Source organism: Engystomops pustulosus, chromosome 6 (genome assembly GCF_040894005.1).
Source record: "Engystomops pustulosus chromosome 6, aEngPut4.maternal, whole genome shotgun sequence".
Classification (NCBI taxonomy): Eukaryota; Metazoa; Chordata; class Amphibia; order Anura; family Leptodactylidae; genus Engystomops; species Engystomops pustulosus.
In genome coordinates, this window is record NC_092416.1 from 115,033,269 (window position 1) to 115,044,081 (window position 10,813).

Here is a 10,813-nt window from a genome sequence, read left to right on the forward strand (position 1 = left end):
CCCCAGTGGCATGAGTTGGACAAAATGCTTTTGTCACTACAATGGCAGATTTGATATAATACAATTGTTTCTCTGCACTACTCACTTTGTATTACATTTGAGCCAGCATCTTAGGGGTTAAAATGGTCATACAACCCTGCATACATACTTTGAGGGGTGCCATTTCCAAAATGTGGTCACTACTTGGGGGTTTCTATTGTACTGGTACCTTAGGGGCACCCCAACACCAGTCTAGTGAAAAGCTCCAAAAGCAAAATGTTGCTCTTTCCCTTGTCAGCCTTGCTGTGTGCTCAGCCTGTCAAGTATTGGCACAGGTATTGCCGTACTCAGGACAACCCGCAGAATTATTTTTGGGATGTTTGTCTAAAGTGCCATGGGTTGGCACAATATATTAGTCACTAAAATGACATTTTTGCGATAAAAATGCAATATTTACTCTGCACCATTTACTTTGCATTAGAATTTGACCTGCATGTAGGGGTTAAAATGCTCAACCCCAGATAAATGTTTTTAGGGGTCTAGTTTCCTAAATGGTAACCTCTTTGGGGGTTTCTATTGTACCGTTACTTCAGTGGCTCTTCAAGTACACTGTGGCACTAACATAAAGTACAATGTTTCACGAGAAAACAATCTCAAAATCACAGGAATATCTTAAAGTGTTGAAAAGTTAATACCACAGGAAGAGACACTGGTCAAGTTTTTAAAAAAAGGACTGAGCCTTAATGTACAAACAGGCTGCATCCCTGAGGGGTTAACAATGTAATCTATAGAGGGGAAAAAAAGAACAATTGTTATAACCTTTCTAGTAATGGTTTAAGGCTACATTCACACAAACGTATGGGGGACGTTTATATGGCGTATATACGTCCCCCGTAGATTTCAATGGCCTCGCAGCGCCATACGGGAGCAATATGGTGCCGCACACGTGCGGCACTGTACCGTTCCGTAGCCCATAGAAAGATAGGACAGGTCCTGTGCTGTATTCCTATGGAGAGAGAAGGGGGTGAGCAGTGTTCATCCCCCGCTCCTCTCTCCGGCACCGATGTATGCCCACCTTACTATGGTACAGTACGGTATTATGGTACGGTGGGCATACATCGTGTGCATGTAGCCTAACCCTTTTACTGCCAATGGTCTCAGGACATTTCAATCCTTCAGTAACCATATTTTGCAACAAATCATTTTTTCCTCTTTTAAACAAATGGAAGCTTCCCTCCCCCCCTTATACAACCAAAAACCAATCTGATGCACAATTGTTTTTTTCATCGAAAACCTCTTTAAAATGACCACACAATGGAGTTTCCGGCAGGGAGATATCACACCCTGTCTTTCACATTCTAGCTGGAAAGGCTGAAAAGTTTTGTGACTTACGAAACTCCACTACAACATTTCAGATGTTTACAGCATTTTGGTGTTTGTGGGAGTAGCCTAGAGAGCACCTTTTATCGCCTTTCTCCACTGTCAGATGGGCGGAGTTGGGATGTCTTTTCCGGCCCAAGAGCCCTCAACTGAGAGCAAAGAGCCTAATTGGCCTTGTGTCAGTACATAATATGCTATTTCTGCGTTCTACAGTCAGATGGGTGGTCTTAGGCTGGAGAGGACAGAATGGCTCCACCCATCTGAAAGTAGAGATCACAAAGTAACAACATGGATTGCTCAGGAATGAAGGCAACAAAATCCAATTGTGCCAGAAGCGCTGGAGCTACAACTATTAAAGCACCGAGAAGATGGAGGGAGGGAAAGATGTGCCAGAAATGTAATCATTTTGGCCAATAAAAAGTCAGTAAAGGGGAAATGAAAAATAAGAGAAAGAGTCACAAAAATGTATAAAAAGGGAAGTCCTGCAGGGGTAGAAATAAGAGTAAAACGAGAAGGAAAGTCTGATGAGGAAAGTAGAGAGAACCAGAAATAAGATGATCCATGCTGACAACTAGGAGTGAGAGGATCCATGCTGACAGCTAGGAGGGAGAGGATCCACACTGACAACTAGGAGGGAGAGGATCCACACTGACAACTAGGAGTGAGAGGATCCACACTGACAACTAGGAGTGAGAGGATCCACACTGACAACTAGGAGTGAGAGGATCCACACTGACAACTAGGAGTGAGAGGATCCACACTGACAACTAGGAGTGAGAGGATCCACGCTGACAACTAGGAGTGAGAGGATCCACGCTGACAACTAGGAGTGAGAGGATCCACGCTGACAACTAGGAGTGAGAGGATCCACGCTGACAACTAGGAGTGAGAGGATCCACGCTGACAACTAGGAGTGAGAGGATCCACGCTGACAACTAGGAGTGAGAGGATCCACGCTGACAACTAGGAGTGAGAGGATCCACGCTGACAACTAGGAGTGAGAGGATCCACGCTGACAACTAGGAGGGAGAGAATCCACACTGACAACTAGGAGTGAGAGGATCCACGCTGACAACTAGGAGTGAGAGGATCCACGCTGACAACTAGGAGTGAGAGGATCCACGCTGACAACTAGGAGTGAGAGGATCCACGCTGACAACTAGGAGTGAGAGGATCCACGCTGACAACTAGGAGTGAGAGGATCCACGCTGACAACTAGGAGTGAGAGGATCCACGCTGACAACTAGGAGTGAGAGGATCCACGCTGACAACTAGGAGTGAGAGGATCCACGCTGACAACTAGGAGTGAGAGGATCCACGCTGACAACTAGGAGTGAGAGGATCCACGCTGACAACTACGAGTGAGAGGATCCACGCTGACAACTAGGAGAAGAGGATCCACGCTGACAACTAGGAGAAGAGGATCCACGCTGACAACTAGGAGTGAGGGGATCCATTCTGACAACTAGGAGTGAGAGGATGCATGCTGACAACTAGGAGTGAGAGGATGCATGCTGACAACTAGGAGTGAGAGGATGCATGCTGACAACTAGGAGTGAGAGGATCCATGCTGACAACTAGGAGTGAGAGGATCCATGCTGACAACTAGGAGTGAGAGGATCCATGCTGACAACTAGGAGTGAGAGGATCCATTCTGACAACTAGGAGTGAGAGGATCCATTCTGACAACGAGGAGTGAGAGGATCCATTCTGACAACTAGGAGTGAGCGGATCCATGCTGACAACTAGGAGTGAGAGGATCCACACTGACAACTAGGAGTGAGAGGATCCACGCTGACAACTAGGAGTGAGAGGATCCACTCTGACAACTAGGAGTGAGAGGATCCATTCTGACAACGAGGAGTGAGAGGATCCATTCTGACAACTAGGAGTGAGAGGATCCATGCTGACAACTAGGAGTGAGAGGATCCATGCTGACAACTAGGAGTGAGAGGATCCACTCTGACAACTAGGAGTGAGAGGATCCATTCTGACAACGAGGAGTGAGAGGATCCATTCTGACAACGAGGAGTGAGAGGATCCATTCTGACAACGAGGAGTGAGAGGATCCATTCTGACAACTAGGAGTGAGAGGATCCATGCTGACAACTAGGAGTGAGAGGATCCATGCTGACAACTAGGAGTGAGAGGATCCATGCTGACAACTAGGAGTGAGAGGATCCATGCTGACAACTAGGAGTGAGAGGATCCATGCTGACAACTAGGAGTGAGAGGATCCATTCTGACAACGAGGAGTGAGAGGATCCATTCTTACAACTAGGAGTGAGAGGATCCATTCTTACAACTAGGAGTGAGAGGATCCATTCTTACAACGAGGAGTGAGAGGATCCATTCTTACAACTAGGAGTGAGAGGATCCATTCTTACAACTAGGAGTCAGAGGATCCACACTGACAACTAGGAGTCAGAGGATCCATTTAGAGATAAGCACTCGGGGACAGCAATGATGGAGAGAGAGGGATAGGTCACCATGATGAGAGAGGCGCCACCTACAGTCGGTTGATGTGTGGGGTGACCTGTATATAGTATCAGGACAGTCTCATTATTACTGGTCTGGGTCATGTTCTTTGTAAGCTGCTAATGTGATACCAAGTATTAAATATATAAATACAGGATTTGGGCCCATTTATGGGGGGTGTGTATGTTTCTATTGAAGCACATTTTATCTTTTTTCTGGGGGGGCACAGTACGGTGATACATGTGTCTCTGCACTCCGCACTTTTATGGCGGCCGTATGCTAGCTGACATTCGTTAAAGGAAACCTACCATAATGGATCTACCTAATAAGATCTTTATCCAGGGGAGGGGAGGCATATAGCAGAGCTGATTGTGTGTGAGAGATCTAGCAGAGCTGAGAGTGTCATTGGGGCAGATATATCAAGCTGTCTGAAAGTCAGAATATTCCTAGTTGCCAATGGCAACCAATCACAGCTCCTCTTTAAAATATTCATGAGCACTGGTGAAATGAAAGCTGAGCTGTAATTGGTTGCATCATCATAAATCTGCCCCATTGTGTGTTATATACATCTAATGGATCTCATCATTTCTGATCTGTCTCATCTTTCTTCCTATGTGTCAGATACTAGTAGAATGTTCAGAAGGTAAATGAAAGTGTAGATAAACCCTGTACCCTTATAATCTAAGCACATTGTGAGCACACAGCATCTCACAGCGCAGAGGGATCATGAAGTGTCTGCTCAGAGGGTCCTCGCTCAAACTCAATCTTACACCGACCATCACTGAGTGATAGGAGCTGAATTACCAATAACATTGTACAGTAAGGGGTTAAAAATGATCTTTATTGTGTAAACATTGAGATGTGAGAATTTTATTTAATGGGAAAACCCCTTTAAGGAGACCTCTTACTACTTAAAACCTTGTGGGCTAAGGGACCGGGTTTTGCCATCTAGAATTTAGTTTGCTTTATATAAAAGATGCTAAATCCTAATGGGCTAAAGGAGCGGATCCCTCTGTCCACCAGGAGCTGCCATTTCTGATGGGGAAATCCTGATCCTCAATGTAGAGATTGATCTACACCCCACATTACATCCATGTCACCCTGCACCCCACATTACACCCATGTCACCCTGCACCCCACATTACATCCATGTCACCCTACACCCCCACATTGCAACAATGCCACACTGCACCGCCACATCACATCCATGTCTCCCTGCTTCGCCACATTACATCCATGTCACCCTGCACCCCACATTGCACCCATGTCACCCTGCACCCCACATTGCACCCATGTCACCGTGCACCCCACATTGCACCCATGTCACCCTGCACCCCCACATCGCATCCATGTCACCCTGCTCCCCACCTTCTCCTCTCCCTGCTCCCCACCTTCTCCTCTCCCCACACCCAGTGGCGTAACAACCACCGTAGCAGACGTAGCAGCTGCTACGGGGCCCAGGCTCATGGGGGCCCGTGATGGACGGGCAGGAAGCAGGAATGCTAGTACAGGGAGCTGAGCCCGGGACCGACATCCGAATTATAATTTGTTATGGATGTGCCCCCGGGCCCGTCCCACTACCTCCACTGCCATGCAGGCCGCATATGAAGTGGGCGGAGAGGTAGTGGGACGGGCCCGGGGACATATCATTAATAAATTATAATTTGGCTGTCCATCCCAGGCTCAGGAGCCGCCCCACTACCTCTGCTGCTGAAACTGGTGCCTGCCCCGCCCACCTGACATCTGACACGCCCAGCTCACAACCGGTCCGTACCGCCCTCGGCACTTGTGGCTCTCCTGCGGCCCGGCCCGCTCGCTTCTCCTGTGGCTTCCCGCCCGCCTGCCTCTCCTGTGGCCCGCCCCCCTCACCCGTGGCCCGCCCCCATCACCCGCGGCTCGCCCACCTCGTCTGCTTCGTGACCCCGCCACCGCATCCCGACCCCACGTTCCAGACGCGACGCGATGACCGTGGGTAAGTATAATTAATACATATGTAAACTGTAAATGCATGTATATGTGTTTGTTTGTATATATGTTGTATATGTGTGTGTATATTTTATATACTGATTGGATGTGTATATATACTGTATATGTGTGTGTATATTGTATATACTGATTGGATGTGTATATATACTGTATATCTGTGTGTATGTTGTATGTACTGGATGTGTGTGTGAATATTTGTGTGTGTATATAGTGAATGTGTGTGTATATATGCTGTATATCTGTGTGTATGTTGTATATACTGGATGCGTGTGTATATATGCTGTATATCTGTACGTATGTGCTGTATATATTGGATGTGTGTGTATATATGCTGTATATACTGGATGTGTGTGTATATATGCTGTATATGCTGGATGTGTGTGTATATATGCTGTATATCTGTGTGTATGTGTTGTATATACTGGATGCGTGTGTATATATGCTGTATATCTGTGTGTATGTGTTGTATATACTGGATGTGTGTATGTATATGCTGTATATGAGTGTGTATGTTGTATATACTGGGTGTGTGTATATATGCTGTATATGTGTGTGTATGTTGTATATACTGGATGTGTGTGTGTGTGTGTATGTGCTGTATATCTGTGTGTATGTTGTATATGTTGTAAATTTGATGTCTATATACTATATGTGTGTATAAATGTATGAATTTGTAGACACGTGTGTAAAAATGATTGCACTTGTGTAAATGTGTGTGTGTATAAATATGTATGGGGAGAGAAGGGGCCCCATTCAAAGGTCTGCTATGGGGCCCAGCCTCTGCTGGTTATGCCATAACACAGCTCTTTATGTGGAAAAATAAAAAAGTTATAGATTTTTGAAGTTGGTGAGTGAAAAATGGAAGTGAAAAAACTAAAAAAGGCCAAGTTGTTAAGGGGTTAAGAAGAAGGAACCCAGGTGTGTTATGTGAGCATAATCAGCTCACTTCCGGCCAGTCTGCATATGTGATAATCTCCCCAGGATCTAAATGGCGTATGCGCCAGTAATGCAGTATCTCTCTTAACCCATTTGTGTCCAAGCCATTTTAGACCTTTAGGACCAGGCCTGATTTGTAAAATCAGCCCTGTGTCATTATAGGAGGATAAAACTTTGTAACGCTTCAACATATCCAGGGGATTTTGAGATTGTTTTCCCGTCACACATTGTACTTCAAAGAAATAGAAACATTTTGATGATATCTTTTGTGTTTAGTTATGGAAAAAAATTAAATTTGGCAAAAATTTAGAAAAATTCTTCATTTTCAAAGTTCAAAATTTTCTGCTTTTCAGGCAGATAGTCATAGCACCCAAGAAACTTTATAACTAACATTTCCAAAATGTCTGCTTTATATCGGCACAGGGTTTTATGCATCCTTTTCTAGGTTGTTAGGAGGTTCAGAATTGTGGCATGCGGTCAAAATGTGAAAATTTCATAATTTTTGTGAGGTTTTTTTGTGTTTTTTTTTAAAACGGCGTTCACTGTACGTGTTAATGTTAGTGACAATTTTATCTTATTGTACAGGTTGTTATGGATGTTTTTTACTGTTCTATTTGGTCCCAGGGTGGGACATGAACAAGTGATCATTTGATCACTTGTTCATTGTAATATACTGCAATACTAATGTATTGCAGCATATTACAGGCATTCTGCATAGGCTGACAGCTGAAGTGTTAGATCGTGCACAGTGCACGATCCTAACAGGCAGCTACTATAGGCAGTCCTGGGGTCCTTATCGGACCTCAGGGTTACCATGGTAATGATCGGTAACGATTGTCGCGCCGATGCACCATAGATGCCACGGTCAATATGACCACGACGTCTCTAGGGTTAAACAGCTGGGATTGCGACTATCGCGATCCTGGCTGTTATAGCGGGATCCCGACTACCGCATACCGCTGGGATCCCGTGGCGATCACACGGGCTCAGCTTCTGAGCCCGGGCTATCGCCATGACGTGATTCTACGTCAAGGTGCCGGAACGACCGGCATCCAATGATGTAGAATCACGTAAAGGTACGGAAAGGGGTTAAGCAATCATGTGTGATGGCGCCTGCGCCCAACCTGTCACGGGAGGATCGTGCGCTCATCCAATATAACATGAAACAGCTCGTGGGCCACAAACTTAATGTCCGCGCACGCGCCGTAGAAGGAATGAGATCTGGCCGACAAGCCAATAGCTATTAGAGAAAGAAGTATACACATCAGACACATCAATGAATGAAAAGCAGTAAACAATTGTGCATACAATGTAAGTAGGTGTGCGTGCAGTGTCCAAAAAAGCTGTGGACATGCGCTGTGTGAACCAAGCATGATATGAGTAAATGCAGAACAAAGCGGTGGATGGTAGGGGGTAAGTCCTCGTATAAAGACTGTGTACTACACTAAAACATAAAAAGTAAAGTTAGCTGAGATATATCTTTATAGTGATTATGTTGAGTATGCACATAATCAAATCATCCATTACATAGACACTTAGACACAAACATAATGCATAAAAAATGAAAACAAATATAAATGAATGAAATGCCACATTTTGCATAAAAAGAGAAAAAAGTACATGAATGCAAAACCATGACTACGTGGTAATGGAAAAGAATAGAGTGAAAATAAAAATATACAAAAATAAATAAATAAAAAAAATAACCAGACAACCCATACACACATACTGTCATGGGCCCATGCAGCAAACACTCAACCACCAAATAACATCTTATATGTCCACATAAACTAAAAATACCACTAAATAACACAGCTCTTTGGTCTTGCCCATGGAAGAAAGGTTGGAGTATGATTGATTGTGTGAACAGGTGTCTTTGATACAGGAAATTAGTTCAAACAGGTACAATTAAAGGGGTATTCTCATCTGGGCATTCAAATTCAGGGTTAATTAATCTGCCATATATTTACATTTCTTCAAATAGATGTTATTAAAAAAAATGTTCCCGTGTGGAGAAAATTTCTCATTAATGTAGTCATATCGTCCCTTAAAAACAAGACTGTGTCCTTGGTTATGGCACATTGCACAAGGAAAAAATGTTTCTGAATATTAAATGTCCGAAGAGTTACTCCAGGTCCCACAGCCGTCCTGTGGTCATGCAGGGCTCAATAGCGCATATCTGGCCACTGCTGCCAAAATGTGAGGTGGTCGTATTCGAGTAAGCTATCCTGTTTCTAAGGGACAACATGGCAACATTTGTGAGAAATTATCTTCACACAGGAACATTTTTTTAATAACATTCAATTGAAGAAATGTTTACATAAGGCAAATGTATTCAATTAAATGTGAATGCCCAGATGGGAATACCTCTTTAATGAAGGAGATGAGTTCAGAGTAGGAGGAGCTTCTTAAAGATAAACTATCAGCACTGAGAGAGACAGAATTCTTGCTCATTGGTAGGGCAACAAATACTTATTTAATGCAATAAAATGCTTTCTCACCTTTTGAAGTGTACCTACACTAAAAATTACAGACCTCTGCATTCATTGTAGGTGGGAAAACTTGCAAAATCGTCCTGGGATCAAATACTTATTGACCACTGTATTGGGATCTGATAGGAAACATTATGCTCGTCAACACACTTTGGAAAGACTGAAGTCAGTGAAAGGTGGTGGAGGAAGTTTCATGGTTTGGGGAATGTTTGACCAGGAGTTGGACTTTATTCACCCACATACCCAAGTGAATTCAGTGTGTATCAGAACCTTCCTCAATAACACATGGTTCCTTCCTTGTGCTCATCACTCAATCCTCCAGCAGTTGTAAAGCAAAACAATTCCCCATGTCACACAGTAAAACAGGTAAAGCATATCCAAGAAACTGAAAACATTGAAACAATAGAATAGCCAGCCTTGAGTCATGATCTAAACCAAACAGAAAACCTTTGTAAAATCATTGGTGACAAAGGTTTGGCCAAGAAACCCACAACAGTCACAAAACTGTGGAAGGGACTGGAAGAAAAGAGGACCAAAATCTACAGTCATTGCTGTTCTCTAACTATGATCATTATATTTTAATCAAAATTAAGGTTGATATACTTAGGTTATTTTGTAAAGCACTGTTCGGCGTCAATCCTTCAAATGTTGATCATGTAGATCACTTGGTTTTTTTTTCAAAAATAATGTAATCATACATTGTTCTCTAATTTTGATCTCCAGTGTATAAGTATTCTGAAGTATATGTTACGGTCAGAGGTGGTGGACCCACCGTGAGTGATGAAGTAAGCCACAGAGCGGGTTGGACTTGCTGCCATGGAATATCACCTGTGACCCGAGACATGGCCTCTCGCTCTTCTTGGCTTGAAGAACACAGTAGTCCAGAATGTTGTCTTCAGGCTCCCACGATCTCTCTTCTAACCCTTTCCAGTTGATAAGGAAGAACTGCTTCCCTCTAACCGACTTCATGCCCAGGATCTCCTTTACCTCAAAGACATTGGTGGAATCACAGTTTTATCTTCTTATACTCACTAGAAAAAGAAAAAGTCGTCACTCACCGTCCTGAAGAAAATCTTTTGTCTTTATTTCATCTCTTCATAAAAGACATACAAGCGACACAGGGAAGGGTAAAACATGCAGGGGGTAAAGTTCGTGAAGGACAACTGGATTCACTCGTTTCAAAGTGCTTCATCTTGCCCCAAAACGAATAGTGAACACACCTGTATTTAAATTGTGGTGCCAAGTGGCGTCTCCTAGCAACAGACATAAACAAATACATTTAAAAACAGTTGATATGCTAGAAACTGTGAAACTGTGTTTATTCACACTTCTTTGACAAAACACAAATTCAGCCTTGGCTTAGGCACATACATAATACCAAAAATAAACCCTGCCCGGCTGGGCACTGCCAATACAATAACAGCACCTAACTATACATGTACCAGGCTGCCTGGCACACTCTCTTGGCTAGCAGTGTGAACATGGTCCAGCCTTCAGCTCTCCAGGTAGTGCCTCTCCTACTGCTTCTGGCCTACAGTCTAAATCAGGCTCTAAGGAGGTCT